The sequence below is a fragment of the Marmota monax genome, unplaced genomic scaffold, assembly GCF_021218885.2.
Source record: "Marmota monax isolate L192 unplaced genomic scaffold, Marmota_monax_Labrador192_F-V1.1 WCK01_AAM20220418_F8-fsc01235, whole genome shotgun sequence".
Lineage (NCBI taxonomy): Eukaryota > Metazoa > Chordata > Mammalia > Rodentia > Sciuridae > Marmota > Marmota monax.
The window spans coordinates 36,425-42,319 of NW_026693462.1; the positions used below are offsets into that span (position 1 = coordinate 36,425).

Genomic DNA, 5,895 nt, shown 5'->3' on the forward strand with positions numbered 1-5,895 from the left:
TTATCTTCTAAAAGGAAGTGCTCTGTGTCAAACACAACACTGGACTTTAGTCAACAGGAAAATGTTCATTGATTCACCCAAGTTCATTCATCAGCAGAGTGGTCTTTAGTAGTCCTATAACCTGTTTGGGTCTTAAATTTATTACTTGCCAATTTAGGGAAACGCTGGCTGCTGGCTACCTCTTCTGATATATATATATACACACACACACACACACACACACACACACACATACATACACACACAAATATATATATCAGGACATTTCTCCTATAGAAGGACCACTTTGCAGCTGTGTAAAGAACAGATTATATATATATATATATATATATATATATATATATATATATATATATATATATATAGCGTGCAAAAGTATGATACTATTTTGGTGATTTTGAAGAAAAATAGGTACAGTTTAGGTCCTTAATGAATGAATGAATGAATGTTTCTAAAATATAGATTACCAGCACTTCTGAAGATGGCACTGCATCTGTTAGACCACAGTGTTGACAGCAATATATTTATATCTCTCAGGTCTAGTATGTGTCAGATGACCCAGAATGCCCTTTTGATCTGAAAGCTCTTAGACTCCATTCAATCAAATGGAACCAGCATCTTTGGGCAGAATATTTGGAGATTTGCATATCGAACAAGCATCCCATCCCCAGATATTGTAATGAGCTTTCCGCTACTACATTGTGAGAAAAATCTTACTTGTAAATAACATTAAAAAAATTGTCCATTTCGGTATCGATTAAATGTTTGCTTAACTATTTTCTAACATCTCTGAGTCCCTACTTGTTTACCTATGAATTATCTATGGTAGTATCAAAAACAAAGAAATAACAAAATAGTAAATTAAATAGCAAAAGGTTAATCTCTGCTAGGTCATGTTGGTGACAAGAAAATAGGACAAATACTTGAAGAGTTAACTCTGGTGAGTAAAATTAGAGAAAATAAAAATGTAAATGGGCTATAGAAGCCTGACAATTGGTTGACTGAGAAGCTACTTATCATAGCAATCAACTCAGTTGCCACCTTTTAGTGTATGTACAGTGAGAATACTTAAGATCTCCCTCTTAATAAATGGTAAGTATACACAAATATTGTTAATTATAATCACATTGTTATATGTGAGAACCCTAGCACTCATTCATCTTGTATGACTGAGACTTTATACCCCTTGACAAATATTACCTCATTTTCCCCATCCCTAGACTCTGGTAACTACTGTTCTACTTTATGCTTCTATGAGTTTGACTATTTTAGATTCCATATATGGGTGAGATCACAAAGTGTTTGTCTTTCTCCATCTGGCTTATTTTGCTTAGTAGAATGTTCTCCTCCAGATTCACTCATGTTGTCATAAATGGCAGGATTTCCTTCTTTTTAAAGACCAATTAATATTCTGTTAGGTATGACTGTAATTATTCATCTAATCTATCTATCTCTAAATATCCCACATCTTCTTTACCTAGTCATCAATTGGCAGAAACTATGGTTGATTCCATGTCTTGGCTATTTTGAATAATGGAATGATCTTGGTATTGCAGATATCTCTTTGAGATCTTTATTTCAATTGCTCTGGGTATATATATACCCATTAGTTGATCGCTGCTTCTAACTCTTGTAGCTCCTACCCTTTCAACTCTATTTACTGCTTCCCCCATTCCTGTTCATATTGCCTTTGTTCAGATATAATCATGTTCTTCGGAATACTGAAGTTGTCTCCTATCTGGCAAGTTTTTCAACATGTTGTTAGAGGAATGTCTCTTAAAAACAATTTGAAATCTCCATTTTGGTCAGGAAAACCTCCAGCCTCCTCAAGGTCACCCAGACCCTTGTTATCTGAGGCTTGACTTTCTCTAGCTTAATGAATACTCACAGGCATCAATACTTCTTTTCAGGAAAAGTCCACCACACTTTATCTCTTCTCTAATACTTGGTATGGTTTTAAGTTGCCATATTTTAGCACATACATTAAATACCCTTTAACCCTTCAGTTGCTTTTCTTCAGGCTTGTTCATTACTAAGCAAAATATCACCCACCTGAATAGGTTTTGCCCTGAAATTTACTGTAAATGTGCTTGATATAAGCTTTCTATCCCTGTTCATGATCATTCTTTGTTGAAATCCTTATTTTATTGATTGCCTCTCCCATTAGATTTCTTGGGGTGAAATTTCTCAATTTTATTCATTCTGTGTTTTCTCAGGACACAGGACAGTAGTCAGGCCATGTGTGTGAACTATGAATAAATATCATTGAACAGGTAGGTGAACAAAGGAATTATTTGTGTTGCAAAAGGTAATGAAACAAATCATTTTTTAATAATTAAAATATTTAATGCTCTTCTAAAAAAAGTCAATCAAGATGCCTATTTTTTCTCACTGTCACTGACATATAGTAGGCATTTCAAGTTTATTGAAAACATTTTGTATGTTGGACATTGATATTTTTGAAAAAAATTTTTGACCCCAAACTGGCCAAATGCAAGTCAATTAATGATCATAAATTTATTAGCATGGATTTTACTAATATGATAAATTGCTATTTTTGTCTAGGGTAGTGAAGATATAAAGAAAACCACACAATTGTTTTGGCTTTTATAGAGTAGTTATATGATGGAATCATTCAAGTAGTTAAACTCCCATGTATGTATTTGTATCCTAAAGTGGATAAGATAAATGGGTAAAAGTTACTATAGTATTTACATATTTCTCTTCCTGAATGTTGATTTCAATATAAGGCTATATTTGAGTATTATGTACTTATTGTTTTGTTTAAAATTGTTTGATTTCTTTTGGAATGTTACTAATAGCATACAGTAAGAATACTGTATTTTAGTACACTGTATACTTGTGAATTACAAAGATAATGCAATTATTGTACCTTAAGTAGAAAGTTTTCAAAGACTTTTACCTCTTAATCAGAATTAAGTGTAATTAAGAATTTTAATCTAATATAATTTAAATATTGGTGAGCTGTAGTGAGGTTATGATATACTCATGAATCCTAATAGTTATGCTATTAATAAATAAAACAAAGACATATTGATTCAAATTCTTCTTTTGAGACTAATGCTTTTAGATTAAGGTATATATCATATTTTGTATTAACAGGCATTTAATGTGGTTTAGACTAATTTTATTCTTTTAATCATCTATACATGTTTTGTAACCTTTTAAAAAATAAATAAATGGAAATTTGGAAATAATACCTTGAAGAGAAATATGATTGTTTTTGTTCCCAACTAGATCCTGATGAACTCATCTGAGTGCAGTGCAATCTCTGCAGTCAATGAAAGTGATGAAAGGTGATCCATTTAATGGGTCACAAAGTGGAACAAGGAAGGTCCCCTTAAGCTATAAGTAAGAGTCAACTATATTGGTCCCCTGATTTTTCACTGAAAAATAGATTTTGGAGGATAAACTCATGCAATTCTAGCTACTTGAGAGAATAAAATAAGATCTTGGTCGTAGTTGCATTTTTCCTGTAAAGAGTAGCTTAAACATTAACTTCCCAAATTGGGCAACATTGCTAAAACATACTTAACAACAGGCTGAATTGTATACATTTATTATAACAGAAATGTACAGACTGATAGGAACCAATGGGATAGATACTATGTATTGAATTGGAGAGGGGAACTCCTTTTTTTTTTTGTTTCCTTATACATGTGGCGCTATTTTATGTATCAGCGTATTGACATTTCATGTATTATTGCTGGTGTTTGTTTGAAGGGAACATCCATGGTTTGCAAATATTCTAAAGGCTGAATAATCTTTTTGAGTATGAGTGATACATTTGTTTTCCTTTTTGCTCTTCTTCTTTATCTTCCCTAATAGTCTTCTTTTTCTCCTTCCATCTTTATCTCTTTCCCTCTACCATGTCCTGCCTTGGCTTCTCTATTTTCCTTGCAATCTTGCTCAGCACACACTACTTTTCCAGAGCCAATTTGTTTCCCAGAATGGAAGGGACTGCTTATCTCAGGGAGAGGAACTTTGCCCTGTGGAGCTGTTCTGGTCAGATAAGCAGACAGCTGATTGGACAGCATGAGTTTGGCTGTGGTCCCTACTGGACTAAGCTGACCAGCAGGAACAGAGTCAGCTGATGATGGGGCTGGGAGTCACTGCCAAAGTACTAGGAAGTGTTTGGGGTGGGATAAACATTTTGGTGACTCTAACCTAAATATGTTTAGCATGAGTTGGTCATTTTGTCACAGGTTTTCTCTCTTTGGCTGCTGTACAGTATATTCCTAATAGATTTGCAATGGCAGCTGAATAAGTGCTGTATTGTGGACTTAAATTTTGAAAACATGAATCTTCCTTAGCAAGCTCTCATGCAATACCCCCTCTATTAGCAGCAGACTCCTCTGGTGTCCAATTGCTATTTTTTATTGAGAAATGGCCCACCATTTAGTGTTTCATTTTGTTTAGGTATGCACCGGCATTATAATTAAGGAATTATTTGTGTAGCTTTTTGCCAATGAAGTTGATGCCTCTGACCCTGCAGCTGTGTGCAGTTGTGGCCAAATTTGCTAATCACTGACCCTTGCCTGTCATATCACTGTTTGCATATGTAACTTAGCTTGAAAACTGAGTCCAATGTCTCTTTTCTAGCTGCCTTTCATTAATGTTCTTTCATTTTTCACACGAATTAAGCTATTGCCATATGTGAACCTAGCATATGAAAAGGTAGAGGATTTTTTTGTTTTATTTTTTTTTAATTTTACTGGGAGAATTTTCTGAAAAGATACCATATTGCTATGCAAATTATTGCAATGGTTTACAAAGCTCAATAGTTCTTAAATTTGAGTGTGCATAAGAACCACATGGAGGACTTGTTAAGGTATAGATTGCTAAGGTCTGTCCATAGAGTTTTGGATTCAATTGGTATGCAGTGGGGAGCCCAAGAATTTCTATCATGTTCCCAGGTCATGGTGATCTCATGCTGGAGTGCTGGTCCAGGGAATATTTTGAGAATGCTTAAAATTGATGAGTAAATTATCCTATAATTGCCTCTGTCCCCATAGTAGGTCTACCTCCTGACCTGTTCTATTGTATATTTGGTTGCAGCAATCATCAAGACCTAGGATCTTACTATTCCTCCTCAGTCCTTCTGAGCATCATTTTATAACTAGAGAACATGCTTGAGTATGTTTTTATATGTCCATAATCTATTCTCATCCTCCCTTTCCCTGCCATTTTTGGAATGGTTCATAGGAATTCATTTTCTTCAGATAATGTACTATGTAGCTATGAATGACTTTCTGTCAGTGTTAAACAATTATGTCCTTCAAAATGGACTAGGCAATAGAAACTTGTTAGTGCCTTTCTTTTGAAGGCTGAGCTGGGCACACAGGCAGAACTAATCAAAGTGTTTGAGTAAATGGGAACCTCATGTCTATTATCCCAGTTTTGCTCATTGTGAAGGTTAGGTGACATTTGAGATTCTGATTTAAAGTTTGGCTTGGAGCTTGAAACTTCTGACTGTAGGCTACTTTGTAAAAATGTTTTCAATTAGCAATAATCGCGCCTCAGATAAACCTCATTGGCTACGATACTGCCACTGAGCAAAGCTACTTTGTAAAAATGACATATTGATTTTCTTAATCTTTTTAAAAAATCTTCCTGTATAGTCTTTAAAAAGGTCTAATAAAGTCACTTTCTTTACTCTGAAGCTGTTGAAGAGAATGTTTTCAGTAGATTTGATCTGTCTGGGAGTGTCAGTATTTGACTATTTTGAGTTATACCCTAGGCCCTTGTCACTTAGTTAAAATAATTAATTACTGGCTACATGTTATTTGGAGACTGCTACTGCCAGGAAGTAAAGATGGATAAAAAGTATCTCTGAAGGATATTTGGAGGATAACTTTGAAACATCAGATGTAA

At 34.4% G+C, this 5,895-nt stretch overlaps 1 pseudogene; it reads right to left on the minus strand.

The window, feature by feature from the left end:
* Positions 1–5,501: 5,501 nt before the first annotated feature.
* Positions 5,502–5,584, minus strand: LOC124101671 (U4 spliceosomal RNA; annotated as a pseudogene).
* Between the last annotated feature and the right edge of the window lie 311 nt (positions 5,585–5,895).